The following is a 22789-nucleotide window of genomic DNA, read 5'->3' as shown; positions in this document are numbered from 1 at the left end:
ACCCCTGTCTTCAGCAACAAACAAACAAAAAAAACCCTCTCAGGCCATGTGCTGCAGTGCCACAGAGGCGTCACTAGGTTTAAAGGACAGGGGGGCTTAGCCCCCAGATGATGCATAGGATGTGAACACACATTTCATTTCACAGCTAACAAAAACCTCTCTGCTTGACACAGCCTTTACAGTAACTCCAATCCACATTTTCACCAGGTGACATCTTCCTGTCTCCGCCTGTCAGACATAAAAGCACCGTATAATTTCTAAATGAAAGCCTGTCACGGCCCGGAAAATGCCCAAATACGACTCTCTGGATGGGGGTCGCGCGAGGGCCCGACGGGTGGACGGCCCGAGCCCCTCCAACGATTTCCGTATGCGGGAATTGTCTAGTTTACTACTATTGTTAATGAGAACATAGCAGAAAATTGTAAAACAGAAGCTTTTTTATTTTAATGACCAAATGACCTCAAATTCCGGAACAGCCCCTTTGTTAAATTGTGTTTAACAATATCTTTGTAAATGTTGTGAGCTTGGATTTAGGAAAATAGTGCAAATTGTCGTTATGCTTGTGAAGTTGACATGCTATTGGAGTTAGCTCTGAAACCATGGTAGACACAGCTTTATTCAGCACATACAATACATGAACCTACATGAAACAACTATACTGACTTCCTTCAGTTCTCTCTCATGGAAGAGCCTCCACCCCCACCCTATATTGTTGCCTGGTATCAGCATCATTAAGGTGACCATTCTGCTTGTTGTCAGAGATATCTCCAGTAGGCAGCCTTTTCCTAATGGCCTTGTAGTAGACTACTTGTACCTTAGTAGGTTCAGAAGCCACAACTCAGTCCATAGTTGTGGTACTGGCTATGCTTTTACTTGTTTTTACTCACTATTTGGTAATGTTCTCAGTTGCTGGAAGGTTAACCAAAACCACTTTAGGCACTGAAACTTCTTTAAAAGAATAAACAATTTACCACCAAAACTACTTGGCAAATTAAATTTAGACAGTAAAACTACTCGGTTAAGTATAGACACCAAAGACACTATTTGATTCCATTTAGGTAACTAAATTTGGTACAGTAACACCATGTCGCCTTTGTACCCACTCACTTTTGGTGTCTGAAACAATGTACTTGGCTAAATTTTGGCCCTGAAACTACTTGGTTTGGTTCAAAAAAGATCATCATCTGTGTTGAAATACATCCTGTTGTTAAATTTACCAAAGCTCCATGGAACAAATTCTTAGGGCGAGTACACTAGAAATTTTACATGCACTAATTCACATGACTGCAAGAGATGGCCAGTGTTATCAAGGTTACGTTCTGCTTGTCAGTGATCTGAATGGATGATAACATGCCTTCTGGTCTACAAGTATGTGCAGAGTGGTGCCTGATGCTAACTACAGGCATGATAACAACATATAACGGTTATTTAATAGGCTAGTAAAGTCCAGATTAGATGATGGTGATGACAACAAATATGGCTGCTATTATTATTATTGGTTTCTTTTCCCCTTTTAATTCTGTATTACAGTTCAGATGAACACTCGTCAGTTTTTTTAAACAATAACTCCAATGTTTACTTCTCAACAATAGCTTTCTTTTGATTTCAAAATATCATCTTATTTCATGTCTTACCTTTAAAAAATAAAAAGACAGAAAAACAGAGGCAGAAGTTGAGTTTTTGTAGTGCCCCCCTGCGAGGCGGAGTGACCGTGTGAACCCGACAGGCTGTACCTCCATGTGGGACGTAAACCACAGCCATGACAAACGGGAAGTGAGGGCGCAGCAGTGTGAGACAACAGGCAGCCACTCCTCGTGAGACGAGGCTGGTCTCACAGTCTGACACCAGCACACCAAGGAGGAGGAGGGCGAGGAGGGGCAGGAGCATGACCAGATGATTCACTGACCTGAATGTCTCCCTGACTCACTGACTGTTTCAAACTGACAGACCGACAAATGCTCCGCTGCTCCGTGGGGCCATGAAATACTGCAGAGACTGAAGAAGGGGAACAGGCTGATCTCAGTAACCTGATATTTAAAAGCAGCTTTGGGATGGATTTATATGATGATGGGGTCTCTCTAGTGCTGTCAGCTCTTAAACTCTATCTCCAGGTCATTCTAAGGTGCTTGAAATTTGGAAATCACAGCTTTCAGTGTGAGCAGTTTTGAGTCATCACCCAATATGAAGTCAGATAATGAAATATGCTGGAAGACTTTAGTATGACTCAACCCTGCCCAACGCTACGCTGAGTGGAACTTCTCTAGTCCACGTTTGCACTCCAATCGGTCAACCTGATAAGAAAAGCAAGACATCGGAAGTGTGCTATTGCTGGTTGTTCAGTAGCTAAAAAGTGTTGACAGAGGTTTCGACGGGATGAACAGTGATAAACGTGATGGTCAACAATTTGGCCTAAAGATCACATGACAGTCTTTTGGGGTAGAATCAGTTGAGTTGATGTGATGATAGGATAAGTTGTGCAAATGGTTGAATGGTTACAAAGCTTGTCACTTCAACTCAAAGCTCAAAGTCCCAACTCACAAGTCCCTGCATCCTGTTTTCACTTTGATTTTGTAAGTTAAAACCATAGGTGGTGATTCATATCACCTTCACCTTGACACTTGTTAAAGTTCCACCATATAGACCCATCAGATAGTCAATACTGATCATTACAGAGCTCCTAACAGGGGAGCACAAAGTCACAAATTATGTACATCTTCACTCAGGACAAGGGAGACAGAATGCCAACAGAACACCAGTGACGGAGCTCACATAATTAACAGTAATGATTCACAATCTTTCATCAAAACAAAGCTTCTTTCAGGATGTTGATCCGTTTGCTGCTATTCTTGGTCCTCATTTCTGTTTACAAGAACACTTCACAATACGTCAGGTGAACTTGGTCCTAAATGTGTCACAAACAGTCAGGAGTTCAGCTGGACTATAAAAGTTTAGACAGTGCAGTTACTATTCTGTCTAATGACACGATCTGTATTCCTCTTAAGGCAGGTCATATGCCAAATTAGGATTGTTATACAAGGATATAAGAACCTGTTGCATGACACCACAAAGGAAAATGTATGTAGATTTTTCTAAAGGGTATAACTGGGAGGGTGGGTTAGACTTTTTTTTTTTTTTTTTGCCAAAATCAAACTACAGTTCCCAAACACAACTTATACTGCAGAACTGGAACAGGACTGCTTCAGAATGAGGCTCAGTAACAAAATAAAGTGAACTACAGAATAGATAGAGCTCAATTTTATAGGTATAATCACTTCTGCAGCAGATGATTTGGAATTATTTTGATGACTCTGAAGAAAACCTCCTCCTGTACACGACAAATAGCAGCACCTGTTGGACAGTGTTGTATTGAACACTGGAGCCTCCAGGTGACTCCAGCTAGGCTGTTGGGTTTAAGACAAGCTGCTTTTTTCCAAACTCAAATGACATTAACAGTTAAGTAATCGAGCCTTTGATTGCCTTTTGTTTGGCTACTGCTTTCTTCACTGCATTTGTCCCCTGTGGGCTTCTGTAGCCTCCAGCTGTAACACTGCAGACGGCTGCAGTTCAGAATACAGACTGAGTAGGAGGAAGAACCCGTGCATCTGTGTGTGCTCCCATGTGGCTCCATGTTGTCGGGTTTATAAATCACACACACACCCATGCACGGACGCACGCATGCACACATACATACACACACACATACACACACACACCTGCAGCTCTGTCAAAGTCATTCACACAGGAGGTCAGTGTGTCAGCCAGCTGTAATTAATAATGTTCTGTGATTAACTGTTGAGCTCAGTAATTACAGACACACATCAGGACCACACTCCATGTGTAGGTGTGTGCAGCTATTATATTATATCATGTTGTGGGGACATAAATGTGTTTACACAGCTACATAGTGGGGATGTGGCACACTTCTTGGGACCAAAAGCAAGTCGTCAAAATAAACCAGTAAATCTTAGAAATCAGGGTTTGGTTTAAGGATAGAGTAAGGCGAGTTTTAGTCAAGTAAGGTTATAATAAAGAACACACATGATAAAATATTTCTATCTCAGGATCATAACTTGCTCACATTTCATAATGCAGTCTAAGTATAAAACAACCTCTTATTATGTTATGTAGGTAGGCCACATAATAAAAACTGATCTTCAGTAAGAAGTTCTTGAGGTAAAGTCAAGACAGTGATATGGTTTCACATTCTGCTGTGTTGTGATCCCTAGTTTCATTTCTTTGTGACAGCACACTCTAGGAGATGTGGTAATTACAACAGGAGCAAAGGAGGAGGTCACATGACGTTATAGAGCCACAGTGTTGCATATGAGGAGGTCTGGGTGGATGGATTGGTTAATAAAATGCTGCACTTTAACACGGAAGGCCACTGTTCATTACCTGCTTTAAAGTAAAATTTTGCGTTGCTTCTGCAACCTAATTGCATATTTTGGTCTCTAACCTTCACCACTTTCTGCAGTTCCTCATGGCCTGTGGATGCCAGCATCTATAGTGTATTTACATACACAACAAGATGCCTGTAACTGTAAATTTAGCTGTATAATACAAATGCAGCCTTCAAAATTAACATATTAGAAGCTACAAATATGGGAAGTTGTGAGCTTTTAAGTGCTGCTGTTGGTTTGTAATTAACAACATGTTAAAACACCCTATTTTCTAGCACTGCAATTACAACCAAGTGTGTTTTCTTGACATTTAAAGGCATTCAAAAACTCTACAGACATTCCTTTCACCATCAAAAAATTACAACAGCAACCTTTTCATGAAACATTGGGCAATCAATATCCTATATTTTCATGGAGGTAAATTCTTCCATTCTTCCACATTTTTACCCAGGAGTAAAAATGTCACCGAACAACATCCACGTTTGAACGCCAACATCAAACTTCAGCAGCTTCAGCAACAAAGGGACCAATGCTGACCAGAAAATGACAATGAACATGCTTCTGTTTTATATCACAGTGGATCCTGCAGTTAAAGTGGTGGCTGACAGTTGTCCCTAATGTGGTCTGCAGCACAGTATAAAGTCATCAGAGACATCCTGACATTAAAAACATGATTCACAGTGAGGAGAGGAGAGGCCATATTGTCTGAGAGACTGGAACCAGCAACCTCCTCTGCCCTGTAGGCTTGCAGCGCTCTACATTAGGACACAACCGGGACTCTCTGGGAAATGTGTGTTAGTGAGACACAGCTTATCCAGGCCTCGATCTACCAGAGAGTGAGAGTGTGTAAATGGCTTGTGTTTCTGCATTGATGTGTTGCTGTGTGGACTTCCGTGTGTGTTTTCTGCTGCTGGTCGTCCAAACAGGCACCAAATGGCACCAAACCCCGAGGCATTGAGCTGCTACTCAACGCAAATACATGTGTGCCATCCCCACCTCTCTCTCTCTCTCTCTCTCTCTCTCTCTCTCTCTCTGTGTCTCTCACTTGTCTTGTGTTTTGCCTTGTTCTGCCCTACAGATGGTCTTGTGTCTTTCCCCCTTTAATGTCTCTTTTAGATTGTTTGCCAGCCTATATGGCCCTATTGTGGGCAAAGAAATGTTGAGTGATCAGAATTTTAATGTTAGATATGGATCATATTGGCCCACAGAATTAAAAACAAATGCTGGCTGCATATGTTGGATAATTTACATAATTAGTGGGGATGATCTGATCCAATCAAGGCATTTGCTAACTCATAGGGATCAGCTCTAGCTTACGCCAAATTTGCAGGTACATTAAAATGATAAATAATGTTGTACAATCTTCACTTTAATATTTAAATGAATCTGGTATATTTATATTAAGTATATCTGTAATATATATATATATATATATATATATATATATATATATATATAGTATTGTCTTTTTAGTTGGGTAAATGTGTGTAATAAATGATATTACAGTTAATTTCTATCACATATAATGCTGTTGCCTTGTAATCCTACATCGATATTCAAAAAGCACTTTGTTTAAACGTCTGTTCCCAGATAGCAAACTATGGTTGAATCAATGTTGAATCTATGTTGAGACCTAACGTAGAAATTATACAGAAAGCGCAAGGTTGATAAAATTTTGAGTCAACGTTTGCTTTTCAACCATAAATCACACTTTACCCAGATAACAAAAGATGTTAAATCAATGTTGAATTAGGGTTAAGAAGGTTGAATTTTGGTTACGGTTGAAGACTGATGGTGGGATCAACGTTGATTCAACAACATTTTGTCAACACTGAAGTTTGTGTTTAAAAGATACCATTGAATCTACATTGTATTTTGGTTTAATTAAAATGTTTGACAGGTCAATGTTTAATTAATGTTGAATCTATGTTTGCAAACATGTAATCTATGTAAGCAAACGTTGACTCAACATTTTATCAACCTTGCGCTTTCTGTATAATTTCTACGTTAGGTCTCAACATAGATTCAACATTGATTCAACCATAGTTTGCTATCTGGGTTGTTTTGAATGTGCTGTATAAATATCAGTGACTTGTGCTGAACTGAAACCAAATCCGTGAGTTTGTGACCTGCATCAGAGGCTGTTGGGTCTCTGCAGAGCAGAAGGAGAGAACACATGTTAACCAGCCATCTTCTGCTGCTGATGTGGTTTATTCTCTTGTGGCTTTTTCCTGCTCCTCTCTTACCGCCTGTTCTAGTCTGCTAGCTCCGTCAGTAAACTCTCAGAGCGCCAGAAGCCCAGCACACAGAAAGCAATCTGTGATTTGATTGGTCCAGACTGGTTTTGGCCCCGAAAACACCAACGAATTCTGCATTCCTTCTGTTTCCTGTCCTCATCCTGTTTCCACCTGAGCAGCAGCTGCACCAAACACATCTGGATGCCAAACTACCCACCGTCAGCCACCTGTCCACCACTGATTCATAAACTGGACAGCGCTCTTTTCTAACCCCTGCTCATCTCATCACTTTGCTCTTTCTTTCCATAATTCCAGCCCATCATCTCATGTTTCCCTCTTCTCATCAGCTGTGGTTGGTCAAATGAAGCCAGGCAGCAGAGCATAATGCTCACATCTCAAAATTATTATGGCTGAGCTGAATCGAGGTGCGACAATGAGTCTCATTGGCCATGTATCAGACCTGCTCTCGTCCCTGTCTGCAGAGCCGAGTGGTGGAGTTAATGGGACCAGACAGGTAGCCGTGATTGGTCGGATGAGTTATGGCAGCGATGTGATTGGATGAATAGGGTAAGAGATGACACTTAGTGGATGAATCAGCCTTTCGTTTATGTGAATGCCAAGAGCTTAATAAAACAAATTACCACTAAAGCATACTCAGTTGTTTTTCACCTATTTTTTTTCTCTCCAGACACATAAACCTTCTAAGCAATAATGGAGCATTTATCAAAAATGCTGGGAACACTTGAGGCGACGAGTCGCTTTGACCCAGAGGGAGATGCTTCTTATCTTCTGGAACCAACGTTTTTATTGACCTACCGCTGTCTTTTGAATACTTTTAAATAATTATTCCATTTTAATTCTTTTAGACCGCTGTGTGACTTTTAATATGACTGACCAGTGCAGTCTTTGATCTCTCTTAAACTAATAACCTTTGTGAAAGCATGCTGTCTTAAAAAAACAAAACCAAAACCAAAATTACACCGTCTAGCAGAGACAGAATCCATGACATGTTGTTCCACTGGAATACGCAACCAAATCTAAGTCTAACATCATTGCACTTCATCAAAACCATCACACTTCACAGAAAACTGTTTCGAGTTCCTGCACTTCTAACCATGCTAGTCAAGCATTCAAATTAAATTCACCCAATGAAAGGATTGTTTTACTTCGATCTTCATTCATTACCTTTAAGTATTAATAGCTTCAGCCTCCTCGCTAGCTGACATATCTAAGTAATTCAGAGCGAGAGATGAGCTGATCGCGTTTATCTGCTCTTTGTCAGCTTGTCGGATTCAACACTCTAAATGTCTTTCATTCAGTCTAATCCAGGTCTGTACCCTTCAGATGACCTTTAGCTCTCCATCCATCAGGCTGTCAGAGCTTCAGTTGCTCCAACGTGTCATTATGAGTAATGGCTGCTGCACATTCGGTCAATCAAGTCTTAAAAACTACCATTTTTCAGAGCCGTTGTTGCCGTCAGCCTGATGATGACGGATACGCAGACAGCTTGTATGCTCCTGACCTCAGGTAACCCCACTTATGGGCTTTTGTCTTTTAACATCAACTGTGATGAATAAATGCTGACTAACATATATTACTTTATAAAGGCCTGCAGGTATTTTGGCACATGTATCAGAAATCAGATCAGCTTGCAGCCATTGTTCATCTGTTAGAAATATGATCATACCATTCCAGAAGAACATTTCTTACAAAGTGGCATTGTGATTGTGAGAAACATGGCATCAGAATTAAATGACAGGGTCTAATTGTTATTCTGATGGCAAAACTGAAGGTCTTTAATGGGGCAGTGCATGAAGTTCTGAAACATTCTGAGGGAATTGAATCGGGTATATACAAACATCAGTGCATGGAGATAGAAAAGCAGCTTCATCACGGATGCATAATTTACTAGATATAAAACACAAAATTACAATCACCAAAAGTCCTCTCAAAAGAAGGCTGTCTAGTCTCATGAGGACAAAGAGCTTCTCTAAAACATGTCTCACAAGAGGAAACAAGGACAAACACTGAGGGTGAGCTGAGAAATAGCTGCATTTCACAGTGGATGATGGCAAAAATGATGGCTTTCAGTTATTCAAAGTAACATAAGAGATCAATAGATAACAGAATGATACCACAGTGGATCAAACCCACAGTGAAACATGCCAATGGGAAAATTCAAGTTTAGAGTTGGACACTCAAGTACATGTCTGGTAGGTGTTGGATTCTGCAAAGTTTGCCTTCTGTCACTGATCCTGATTATGATATTCATAGACAGGACCTCAAGGTGCAGCCAAAGTGAGAAACCTATCTGGTTTGGACCTCAGAATCGCATTTCTGCTTTTTGAGGCTGAAGTGGTTCTGCTGGCTTCATGAGTCTATGTCCTATGGCGTGCACTGGATTGGTTAGCAGCCAGTTTGCAGAAAATCAGCACCTCCAAGTCTGAATTGCTCCCTCCGACTTGGGGGTGTGTTGCTGACCAAAGAAAAGAAGATTAAGCATTTCAGGAAGTTGTTCATGAGTGACATGAAAATGCAGCATGAGATGGACAAGTTGATCTAAGTTCCAACGCTCATCTATGGTCCTGAGTTCTAGGTTGTGACCAAAAGAATGACATCATGGAAACGAGCTGAAATGCGTTGCCTATGGAAGGAGTCTGGACTCAGCCTTAGAGACAGAATGAGGAGCTCAATATAGTCACTGTGGTGAGGTGAGCCTGAACATCCCTGAGTTATGCTGCTATAGTCTGAGACTGCTTCCCACGATACACTAAGTACTGTTCCTCTACTCTCCCTCTCTCTCTCTATATATATATATATATGTCACCATTGCATTCCACAAACTTTGTGTCTTACTTCTCCTGTAGCTTGTATTTTGTCTTCGCTGTAATTATCTCTGCTTGTGGAACTACACAATTCTAACGTGCATTTACTGGCCTCAGTGATTCAGATGCCTCCTGGGCTCCATTGTTTAAGGTTTTTAAAGTTTTCCAACTAGGATGAGACCACTCGCAGACCCAGAACTCATTTACATAGCTCACCTGGCCTGGGAAGGCCTCAGATTTCTTCTGGAAGAGCTGGGAAAAGTATCTGGGGAGAGGGACTCAGGACAAGATGAAGAAAAAGAATGGCTCTATGAAGTTGGACATCGGCACTGAATTGACCAAGGAGAAGCAGCACTCCATTCTTCAGACGTACTCTACCCCCTGGTTTGCATCTTTGTGGAGAAGAATTCATACTGTAGAAGAACACTGAGCCTAAACCCACTTCAGAGCTTTGACCTGACAAAGAATGCTGACTGTCTTTGACAACATTTTATGGATTTTCGTCCAAAGTAATGAGACCTCAGCCCCACTGAAGATCATAAGAAAGCCAAAATTCCTGACACAAGAAGAAGCCCTTCAGAGGTCTTTTTATCAAATTCAAAATGAATGAAACACAGAAGACTCTTTACTATTTACCACATATAACATATGTTAGATTACTAACTTTGCCATTTATATTATCTGGAAGCTTCTGTATTCCATCCTACATTTTTTCTTCAGCTTTGCTGTAAACCTCCAGATCACAGTTTCTACCCAGAGGAGTGTATATTACAGCTAAAAGTACCTGCTCTGCTACTCCCCTGAGTGTCAGCTGACACAGGAAGAATCAAAGCCAGAAAAGCTTAACTTATCCCAGTAGAAACACTCAGATCAACCCTTTTTCTAATGAAAGTGGTTGTAAAAAAAGCTGTAAAAAATAAAAGATCCAAAACTCAGTCTACAGAGTTATAGAACTACCTGAGCAGACTACAGACAGTGACAGAGCCTGAGATAGGATCTAAAGTTTATGGACTGTCATAGTTTTTCCCTGCCACCACAACAGGCCATTTGAAAACAGTGATTTCAGAATTTAAACAACTACGACTGAAATGGAGATGATACAGGAAAAAACATAGTAGTACATTCTATGGCTGCAGTCTCCAGGTTTATAGGTTGATCATTTAGCTGATATGCACCTCCAATGAGATTCTCTTCCTTTTATCTATAACAGCTTGCAAATGTATCCACATCAGACTTGCCTTGCTTTGATTTTAATTTCGTAAAGAACTACTTTAATCTTCTTTTCAACTTCCTTTCTTTACACCGTTCTTCTGGTTAAAGCAGTTTATGTTTTGATTGCCTGTGAAATTTCTGTTGGGTCCTGGGTGATCTCAATCCCAAAACAATTTTCTCATGTGGCTGCATATTGTTAAAACGAAAGGTCAATACGTCAGGTGTAAACTAGGGCTAAACAATATGCAAAAAATTCCCTGTGTTTTCTTTTGACAGGTATTGACAGGTATGACTTTGGATTTTAGTGTGACTAGTTCTCACTGAAAAGAAAAAGCATAAAATTTCTGAAGTGATTTTGGGTGCAGCCACATATGTTGGAATATGTTGACACACTTTACCTTCGTCAAAAAAATCATTCTTGTGCAATTTAGATATCGCACCAACTCTGTCTCAACAATCGACATGGCATATTATCTAAAAACACTCGGCTAACATGTCCTTGTGCTGGTATCGGCAGTAATAAAGCTCTATTTTTAAAATGTGGTCCAGTTCATCTACAGATAACATGCAGATATTTTCTGAGTGTCAAACTGATTGGTTGAAGAGTAGATATGATGTCAGTCTATTGCAACTTTCTTTGGTTTACAACAGCATGAAGTAGAATCCTTAATTATTTTTAATCACCATCAGCTCACTGAAAGTAATTTCTTAACTTTGAACACAGAAACACAATCTCAACACAAGGCACAGTTAACAGCTTATCTGGAGCTTTCAGCTGTTTCATGATCTTCCTCATCAAGTGGTGTTTGTCCAGTCATAATGAAGAAGGAGAAGTCCAAACTGGACCTTGGGCTGACCTTGAGTTTTGCTGGCTGCTGCTTCCGCAGTCAAGAACGCCGTGTCGATCTAAAAACAACACCAGGAACCAAAAAAGCTCACATCTTAATTCCCTTGTAATAAGCTGTTATCTTTCCCTCTGCAGTTCTACTATCAGCAAACAAAGCATTAACATTTTATTCTGGCGGAGGAGAGCTGAGCTGCTCCAAAAACAAACACACCAAATAAACCATTACCGCGTGTTGGTTTAGTGGAGAAAGAAGCCCTCTAAGATCTGCAGCTCTATTTACAGAGCAGACAAAACCAAAGTCTTCATGAAAGTAGATGCAGAGAAAAGGCTCTCACCAGAATACGTCAACAATGCATCTTTACAGAAGTGATTAACTGGAGAAACATGACATGGTGACGGATTTCTAAACTGCAGGATAAAGGCCCTCAACAGAGAGGGTAAATAAATAAATGCAAGTTGACATTACGGTGCTACAGACACTTCTAAAACACTCAGAAATTACATCTGCTATGTAAAATTTGGAATAACTAAGGGTTTTGCATTGTGTCTAAAGTCAATGCCTTTGTAATGAGTATGCTGAACATTGAACATTTCAGCACTCCCTGCTCTAAACATGAGCTAATACACACACTATAATTCTTTAAAGCGATGCATCAACCTGGAGTCACACTTTGTCTCCCTTTAAGTGTTTGCAGAATGTTCTTATATGCACACACATGCATTCATGGGATGCTTATGCAAATGGTGAAGTCATATACTTTGTAATGTCGGTTTTGTAATGAAAAAATGGCAGCATTTACAGGAACAACCCCCTAATCTGCCTTTTCAGCCTCTCTTTTTCCACTGCAGTTAAGGATCCAACAACCCCCCAAAAATGGTACAGGGGACGAAATAAAATATCTGTGGTCATAGGCTCTATGTGACTAATCTACGAGAAACAAAAAGGTGTAATTTCACTTCCATCTATAGATGTGCTACTTGCTCTGTCGGGGCTGCATGTAGGCACAGCTATGCATTATGAGACACATCCTAAACTCAACATGCTTCTGTAATGGCCTCACGATGACTAGCATGCAGGTGCTGAGGAGGTTTACCATGTTCCATGTACCAAGTTCTAGAAAAATCTGACATTCTGGCCTTGTGATGGTTCTACAGGAAGACAGAGCATCTTTTTGCGGGTTGACTTGCAGTAAAGGTCCAGGCAGGCTGGGAATGGAACCTGGGATTCACTGCTGAGGGCATTTGAGACCATTAAACTACTCAGTCAACCCCTTTTAGGTCATTATTCTGGCAAAAATTCCAAATATCCTCTAGTCTCAACTCCCTGTTGGTAAAGATTTGCTGGTTTCTATTTTGCAAGTGAAAGCAAATTGATTCTCTTTGGCTTTTGGACTACTGGTTTGACAAAATACCCAATTTAATGAATCCTCTAATGAGCGTTTTCTACAAATTTTCACTATATTTCATATGCCACGAGATTAACAGATTATCTAAATATTTTCTAGTTCATTCAGTGATGAAAACAATCATTAGCTGCAACCCCTTTTTGCAGAATTTCATGGAAATCCTTCAGTCCGACTGGCACTGCCATCCCTAGAGCCATGCTGCTAGCGTAGCTAAAAATAATTAAGCAGCAGAGAGACCCTTTTCTAAGCTTCTCAGTCCAACAGAAACAATCACAGTTCAGACTGAGACGACTGTATGTTCACGCCTGTGTGACTTTCACGCAGTATCAGTGTTTGTTTCCTCACCTGCTCTTTATTCACTCCTGCTCCCATAATTTAATTTTCCCTCAGGGGTCAGCAAAGTTCATTTTGTCTCATTTCATGACATTGATCTCATTTATGTCCATTCATTCATTAGGAGGTTGTAGGAGAAAAAAATCAATATCATAACAGTATTATATCCAGCATCATTAATCTTAACGACAGCCATAAGGCAGCCCAGAGGAGGATCTGTGCAGTGGAGCAGCTTGGAAGTCTATTTCAGGAGGCAGCTGAAATCATTTGGCTGGCTCGCTTCAGTCCAGCATCGTTGCCCTCTGCTCCCTCTGAAACTGGATGAATCCTGACGTCGAAGGGGAGTGTGTGTATGTGTGTGTGTGTGTGTGTGTGTGTGTGTGTGTGTGTGTGTGTGTGTGTGTGTGTGTGTGTGTGTGTGTGTGTGTGTGTGTGTGTGTGATAAGGGGGAAGAATCCAAATGACAAAACAAAAATTTAATATCAGTAAAATGTTGAATAAAAGTACAGAATTTTCAGAGCTGTTCAAGGATGAAAGTGCTGTTTCTGCGTTCGGGAAGATTCAGAGCAGCTGCTCCCTGAGGCACCTTATAATTCATTCCTGTTTCATTTTTTATTGTAGATTTTTATTAATGCTTCACAGTATTAAGAAAAAAGGTGCATCAGAGTGTCGAAGATGTCAAGGAGACAAAAAATATGTACACTTGTGTGCACTATTTTGTCACAAGTGCTGCCCATGTAATAATTTGTTCTCTCTATCACATTCATGACAATCTTGTTTTGCATATACTCCTCACATGGTCAATGGACTTTCAGTACAGTTCTCAATTACATTTCAATGCAAACTTGATTAAGGGGATAACTCATGATAATTCATTTATAATTAATAGATTTGCCATTATTCTCTTGAAACTCAGCTTCAAGGTTCTGCAACACTTCAGAAAAATATCCTTTGTTGACAAAAATCTTGAATTATTTTTAAATTCAAAGCACCAGTCTGTTATATAGTAGCCATGACACCTCCCCAGTCCCAACTAAACACTGAACATTAAAAACCCTGTTTTTATGCTTCAGTGTAGACTGGTGACAACAGTGCACAGCTGCCTGCTAACACCACAGGCTTTCCAGTTCCTTTTTTGTTTCTGTATTTTTTAGGTACAGAGCAGTCAAAAATAAACTAAGGGATGGAAAAATTTGTCACTGGAAATGCAAATCACACAGATATGGCTCAGCCCTCAATACAATCTGACCAAAAGAAATAAAATCAATCTGCAGCTTTTTATGAAAGGTGGATACTTGCGGCTTCACTCTGCATTTTCAGGGGAAAACTGTCAGATGCAACACTGCTGCTCAACCTGAAGCACGCAACCCTCTCAGCCAACAGCTTAAAAAAAAAATCAAATCTTTCTGAAGAGACAAATAAGCAGTCAACGTAATACTAGAGTATTTCTGCAAAATGCTTGACACTTTGGGCCAGTATAACTCAGAGGTTGATACTTCTTATTTTTTATATGACAAGAATCAGAGAAATGTTTATAATGGCTGTGTCCTTAGATTTTAGTAATTGTGTCATTTCAATTATTTTAGACTACAATGTGGCATTTTCAAATGGTTGACCTCTGGATTCCTTTAAGTCTCTGAAGCTTTTGGGTTTGAAAGAAAACCTAACTTTAAAAAAAATCATTAAAACTGCAAAATTTAGAGCTGTAAAAGCAGAGAGAATCATCACATTGGCAACATTTCAAAAGCCCTTGAACTACTCATCTATGACATTTAGTTTGAGTGGAAAATTTACCCATATCTAAGTTAAAATCGTATGTCATCAGAGTCACTTCATTCTACATCTCATTCTAAAATTTAACAAAAATGGACCATTTGCACCACTTTCTGTAAAAAAACAAACAAACAAACAAAAACATTTCGGTAAGAAGCCATGAATGACTCAGCTGTGACTAACAGTAATGCCACAAAAATTCAGGGGCTAATCTGTTGAGCAAACTAATAAAATCCTGATTGAAATGATACAGAGGCAGGAGAGTTGGTGATCAGAGATTTGTTTCAGCACCACAGACAGCTCCGCATGTTTCAGCCTCATGCTCTCCAGTGAGATCAGTCAGAGAGTTCAGCACCACAGACAGCTCCTCCATCCACAAACAGCAGCACCAAACTAGCAAAACTACAACCTGGTTTATTTTGGTTGAAAGTGGGTATGAGCATTTAAAGGGAGGAGCTCTGGGACTACAAGTGGTCAACAAATCCTATGACTTCCACTACTAATAGGAAATTGTTTTCTTTTTAACCATAAATTTGATTAATAAAGCTATAATCTGTTACATTTCCTTGTCAACACCCTGATCTACAAAACCTGCCAGTGTGTTTGAAAGGCATGTTATATTCAAAACAATGAATTTTGAAACCATTCTTGAACTAATCATGCGTGACATGCAGTTTTGTCAGGAAACTTAACTAAATATGACCTTAGAATATTAGTATTTAATCAAAGTTGTGCCTGCTTTGGTAACTGATAAGTGAGAAGTAGAATAATTTTCTCATGAGCGTCTGTACAGTGTGATTTCTTGGGGGAACCACAGGAGTTGCTGCCTGGTGACTGATAGAAGGAATGCAGCAGAGGCCACATCCTTCTTTTATGTACAGTCAAAGATATCAACAAGATAATTTTGGTTAGTCTGATATTATTTATTTGATTGATCTATAAATTTATTGTGAGTCAAAAGTGCTGAGATATCTGTAACTCAGTTGGGACTAGTTGCAATAATAGCTGCAGACATATCAAAACATCATTATGTCTAGTCTAAATTGGTGTGAATGACACTACTCACGTGTGGCTTCCCATTGGATGATAACAAAGGAAGGTATTTGAACAGTGTAAACAGGGTGACTGCTGTGCCGATAAGTTTGTTAGATAATGCAGTAAAATAGGAAGAGGTCATCAGCGAGGAGTTTGTGGAGAATGAGAGCTTCATTCATCAGACACTTGTGGTTGAAATTTACTAGACCTTTGGCCTCTGGCTGCTCTGAAAATGGCTGTCACATGTGGTTACAACTGCAGGGCTGTAGTATGTTTAAAAAGCTCTGCCTCCCATATTTTGTAGGCTCTAATTACAGATAGCTGCACTGTAATTTCACTACACCAAAATTCTCATTCAAGACAGCTGCAGTTACATTTTGCCTTGTCATATATCCAGTTTGAGATATCTACAGCATCATTCTCACCAGTTCATGCCTAATTTAAAAACCTAAAAACAAAATGTGTGTAGATATGTTGGGAATAAAGGCATACTGAACTGCAATTCTGACGAGTCAGAATTGAACTGCAAATATCAAACTGTAATTGCAACTAGTTAGAATTCAGCTACAGATAAGTGGACAAGTCACACTGTGGATATCTGCAGCTGAATTGTAGATTTTTGCACTGAGAAACATACAACTGGTAAAAGTGATGTCATTTTTACCTCAGAAGAACAACACTGTGGATATCTGAAATGTTCTTTTTGACTGGAAAGAATTGAATTACAGATATCTGAATGTGTACTACATTGTATTGAAATACACATTCAGTGTTTTGAAATTTTCTTTTTTAAGTTATACATCAGCATTGTCTCTTTTTACCGATGTTTATTTAGTTAAATATTTACGTTTGTCGTTATTCTTATTGCTAGTATGTGAAAGCATTTTTTAAAAACAGACATTCATGGAGTAATAAAGCTGAATTCGAGTGTGTTGATGTGGGCGATACCAAACCTAAACTGCAGTCTTGGTGTTCTTAGCGGTGAAACGTGCCTCTGAGCAGATGCTGTGGTTTGCATTTTACAGTGCAGCTGAACATTTATCATCTTTTATTCAGGTAATTATTCACCACTATCGACCTATTGTAACGTACCAGCCTTTCAAACAAGAACAGATACCATTTCCAAAACCTTATTAGACTCTTGTCATGTTTTATTTAACATCTGACAAGACATGATCTGTGGCATCATGCCTCCTGCTGCCCTGCAGCACCCAGAGGAGCTGTTTGGACTAAAATGTGAGCCAAGGGACTCGAGGTTGACGATCCTGCAGGCTTTTGGTTCTGACATTCTCACAAGAAGCAAACAGGCAGGAGGGCAAAAGCCAGAGCTCACAGCCACACGACAACTCATAAGGAAAAGTGGAAATAAGAATAAGGGTAAGACTGTCTTCAGCTGCCATCTAGGTAGATGGCTGTTTGACTTCTCCAGCTCACCCGTTGGTGTGGCCATGGCAACCACAGCACTACCTGGGATTGCCAACCAAGCTCACAAAAGGTGAGTGTTTTCTATCTGGCCAACATGAAAATGAAATATGTAGCAGATGCAGAACAAGAACTGGAAAGGCTATCTGAAACTGGGGGAATGAAATGAAGAAATAGGTGATGAACAAATAACCATAACAAGCAGCATTTCACAATTTATTTCTTTAGGTTGACTTTTAAGTCCAATATTTCCTGCCTTTCTGAGAGATGTTGGACAACAATAGATAATGCATTTTACAGTTATAAATAAGACAATCTTTACAACTACTTCAGACAAGGCCAACTTAATTTAAGATCATACTGAATCAGGAACCTCCCTTGTCCTCCTATAATCCATTTTGTACCTCCCATTCTTCCTTTTCATTCCCCGCCGGCCGTAGGCACGGAGGGGGATATTGGCGTGGGCACGTCTGTCCGTATGTCCGTCCGTACGTACGTACGTATGTCCGCATTTCGTTTCTGGAGCATATCTCTGAAACTACTTGCGAGATTTCATTCATATTGCACCCAGGCCATCTCTATATAGTATAGATGTGCCTTTTGGGGTGTATGACCTTGACCTGATTTTCAAGGCCATAGTGAGGCATTCCAAATATTTTTTGGTTTCCGGATCATAGCTCAGAAACTAGTTCAGGGATTTCATTCATATTGCGCACACTAAGCCTGTTGGTAATGTAGATGTGCCTTTTGGGGTGCATGACCTTGACCTGACAGTTTTTTTTTTTAATTGTAGTGAAGATGTATCATTTTGTAGGTGTATCGTCCAGTATATATTATTATTTCTTGCACTTAGAGGTACTATATATAAGGCGGGGGATGTTTTAAGCGCAGCATGTTTATTCTTTAGATGGAATCACTGGAACAGAACAACTGACCACATGTGACCGTGGAATTTGTTGTGGTAGAAAATGGCTACACTTGTTTCAGTAAATTTGAAGTCAGGCAGAAAAAAATTGAGGAGCTGAAAACTTGTAGAATTTCTCTCCCACAAACTCCACTGTTTCACCTTCTCAAATCCTTCATTGTTGGTGGATGAAACACAGATTAAGAAACCTGCATTTTTCCTACAGATGTCGCCTGAAAAATTTGCACATCCACAAATCCGTACGTGAATTCTCACATCCGTAGATGATTTTATCACAAATATATTGTGTTTGATACTTTTTGAGCTCAAACGCAAATCAATAGCTACAATTGCTTCAATCTGCAAATCTTTTAGTCTCAAATGCTATGTTTTCATTCCCAAATGACACAGTCAAGTATTTTGCGACATATTTTGGTGAAATGTCAAGGAAATATGAGATCTGTAGAGGATTGGCCACTGTTCAAAGAGCCCTTGGCCAATCAAAGAAGCTCATTTGTTCGCCTGGAAGCAATAAAAAACAATAACAACAACAATAAAAAAGGCTTGTCTTCCAAACTCAGCAGCAGAGGAGCAGGTTGCTGATGTTTAAGATATATTTCATTGGTGCTCTGGTTTATGAGCGACCCATGAACAGGGGCGATTCTCTCCGGATCAGCAGCCATGGGTTTGAATCCAGCACATGACCATTTGCTGCAGGTCCCCGCACTTTATCCTACCTTCCTGTCTTCCTCTCTACTATCCTGTCTAACTCCAGTTGTTGGTCATGGCTTTGTGGTTGTGCTGAGGAGTGCAAAATTTTAGTTTTACATCCATAATCTGATGTAAACTGTCCTATTTCTAAAGATTTTGATGGGTGCCCAGATAGCTCACCAGGTTGAGCGGGTGACCCATGGACAGCCCCCTCCATCACATCACACATGATTAGTTGAACGACTATCGACAAGTTGAAAATTAGATGACTCTTTCTGTATTTTCAATTTCTGGCTGTTAAATGGTGTAGTTCTTGTGACTATTTTGGGGTTCAGAGGGTTGTCAGTCGCTCATCAGCTACACTGGTACTTAACGTTGTTTTCCACTGCAGGAACTTGTGGCTCACTAGAAGATCTATTTTCATTGACAAGTGAGAGAAGACTGAATGACAAACTGAGGTAACGGTATAATTTATTAGCTACTGTTAGTGTACCTCTCAGGGATTCAAGATTCAAGACCTTTGTTTATCACAAGCATGAAATGTATTGAGCCAACAGGAGCATTCCTATCTGAGTACCAACATAGCTGAAAGGTGCACCAAAAGTTTTCATCTCACAGCTTGTGTTATGTGAGTGATAAAACTGGATTTCAGATTTTTTTTTTTTTATCACAGTTGTGAGCTGCACTTTCACAGCAGTTTGGTGAGAACAGGCCAAATGTAGAGTGCAAACTTTGCAAACATCCAATCCTGTCTCCAAAAAATTATAGTCCTGTACAATTACATTTTCATTAAAATTTTGAAAGAAAAATATTTACTTAGTGGCTGGGTGAAGTAGGAAAAGGTTTCAGCTTGGAGTCTGCATGAGGACGTATGAGAGAGGACTTTCATCCAGAGGGCCGAGGCCCTGGTCTCATGTGGAAGCATTATTCTTGACTAAAGTTTTGTTTAGGTACCAAAACTATATAGTCAAATTATGAAAAATATTGCATCTTTCACAGTGATACCTCATCGTGAGAAGGTTGGTTAAGTTTAGGCACGAATATTGCTTGGTTAGGTTTCAGAAAACATCAAGGTTTGGGTGACAATGCCACCCTTTGATGACATGTTTGAAGCTTCTCCTCGATTTTTCAAGTTAACTGAGTTACTTCCTCTCTAACCCTAATGTACACTACTCTTCAAAAGTTTGGGGTCATCCAGACAATTTCATGTTTTCCATGAAAACTCACACTTTCATTCATGTGCTAACATAATTACACAAGGGTTTTCTAATCATCAGTTAGCCTTTCAACACCATTAGCTAACACAATGTAGCATTAGAACACAGGAGTGATGGTTGCTGGAAATGTTCCTCATTAAAAATCATCCGCTTCCAGCTAGAATAGTCATTTACCACATTAACAATGTCAAGACTGTATTTCTGATCAACTGCTTTTCTTTCAAAAATAAGGACATTTCTAAGTGGCCCTGACTTTTGAACAGTAGTGTATGATTGGCTTGCCATAAAGGAGAAACAGTAAAGCAATAGAATAAATGACAAATATAGGTTAATAAAAAGCTGCAGTAATGAAATGTTGGCATAAAATTAATCATCACTAAAAACGCATTACAGATGCAGGAAGGTCAGCTTTGGTAGACGGTGCTGCTGAATCGTGTGTCTGTTCGTTTAGCACAGGAAGCCTGTTTGTCACATCTTTCTGCTCTAGTGGTGATTTCTCTCTGTGTTGTTGATGTGATATTGGCTGCTTTGTCGACTGATCCTGTGCGCTGCTAAAAATAAATACTCTCTCTGTCTTCTGTCGCAAGCTGCACTGTCGCCAAAACACTACCTGCAGCACGGCCGCCCATTCGCTCAGCAGAGTCACCGCAGGTCACCGGCTGCACACGCTGCTGCTGCTGCAACGAGACGGCACATCGCTGAGCCTCCAAACACGTCTATATTTGTGCTGACGGAGGGGCGTTGGCCGGAACAAGGAAGAGGATGGGTGGGAAGGAGGAGGAGGAGGGAAAAAAAATCCAAAAGCGCTAATGACGGAAAATAAGGAAGGTTTAACAAGGGGAGGCAAAGACAAGGACATGGTCGAGAGGAAGGGAAAGAAGAGGCAGAAGGTTAAGCAAGGATTATAAGATGAAGGAGGGGGAAAACAGGAGAAGGACAGAGGTAAAGGAGGACCAGGGATGCGGAGGAGGGAAAGAGGATGCTGCCTTTTAAAACCAGATAATGCGAAGGGCAGAGATGAGAGGGGGAAAAAAAGGAGGCTTGTAGATGAAGGGAAGGGGAAGCATCAGGCTGAAGAGGATAATGCAGAGGAATGTGGCAGGTGATGAGAAGCACAAGGACACGAAGAGAGAAGAGAAGAGGCTGGTGAGGAAATGAAGCACAAATAATGAGGGATGAGGAGGACAAGAGGACATGTTTGGAAAGGAAGAAGAGGATGTATGCTGTCATGTGACTCCTGATTCCTGCCGATTGCATCCCACCTCCAACACCATCTCCGCGAGAATTCAGTGTCTTAAATGTCGACTGAAAATCAAAATGTGCTGGACAGACAGATTGCATGTGGTTGCTAGGAGCTGTGAAGGGTTTTCGTGACCATCTATTTAAGAGTTGTTATTCCTGCAGCAACAATCTGCACAGCTGCGTCTTTCAATTCTGTCGGTGTTTTTCCACTGATATTTAGCTTTGTTAAAAAAAAGAGGGGGGGGGGGGGGGGAGGAGAAGCACAACATGCTCCCATTTTAGCTCAAAAATGAAAAAGGAACGCTTCCTGTCACAAAAACAACAAATGAGAGCATTTTTTACTCATACATCCGCAATAGAAAGACACTGTGTCAGCATGAACATGTGTGAAAAGGGCAGAATCAGAACATGCTCTGCGGTCGTCAATCTAATTCAGCCCCCGCTCGTTTGCACATTTTGTTGACAGCGCTTTGGTGCTTCATCGGGCAGAAATGAAACTCAAAACATTTGAAACTTCTGGAAATGCTCATCCATCTCCTACGCACCTGTCTCATGAAATAGATGTGTGAAGAGTTCCTTTGTCTGAATTTTTCAAATTTTGGATGGAATCTGGTCCAAACTTTCCTACAACAAATGAACACCATGCAAAGTATTACAGGCACTGCAGGGCATACATGTGTCAATTAGTGCTGTAGTGGCTCTTATCTGTTATTTTTTAAGCTGAGTGATGTTGAACCTCCTTCCAATCTGCTTGTTTCGACACAATGGGTTGCGTTACATTCAAGCTAAGCAAGTTTGCACAATGCTGATTATGCTTTTGATAGTTTTATGTCTTAAAACTGATTAAAAATCTAAATTTGGGGGAGTTGTAATTTCTTTTAACCTTCAATCTATTTTTTTTTTATTTTGAAACTGCCTAGTTCCTTTCTATTTGATGTGCATGCTAATCTAGCTAATTATTCATTTAACATATTGTATTTGTAGTATTTATTATAATTGCTTGGTCTTCTTATGTTTTGCTTGATTGTTTGCATTTTTTGACTGTCATAGCACCTTGTGAATGCTGTTCTTGAGGATGCTATATAAATACAGTTAGTGTTATTTGTGGTCATTTCATGTCTCTTCATGGTCATTTTGTGTTTTTCTGTGGTCATTTGGTGTCTCTTTGTGGCTCTTTTACATCGCTTTGGTTGTTTCACGTCTCTGCGGTTGCTTCATGTCTCTT

General features: G+C 40.1%; 1 pseudogene; it reads right to left on the bottom strand.

Annotated features, from left to right (window-relative positions):
* LOC110952971 (IQ motif and SEC7 domain-containing protein 2-like) overlaps nucleotides 1–22789 on the bottom strand; it is a 204704-nt pseudogene that overhangs the window by 49919 nt on the left and 131996 nt on the right.

Source organism: Acanthochromis polyacanthus, chromosome 6, assembly GCF_021347895.1.
Source record: "Acanthochromis polyacanthus isolate Apoly-LR-REF ecotype Palm Island chromosome 6, KAUST_Apoly_ChrSc, whole genome shotgun sequence".
Taxonomy (NCBI): domain Eukaryota; kingdom Metazoa; phylum Chordata; class Actinopteri; family Pomacentridae; genus Acanthochromis; species Acanthochromis polyacanthus.
Note: the sequence above shows the minus strand (reverse complement) of the source record. Positions and strands in the feature narration are given on the sequence as shown.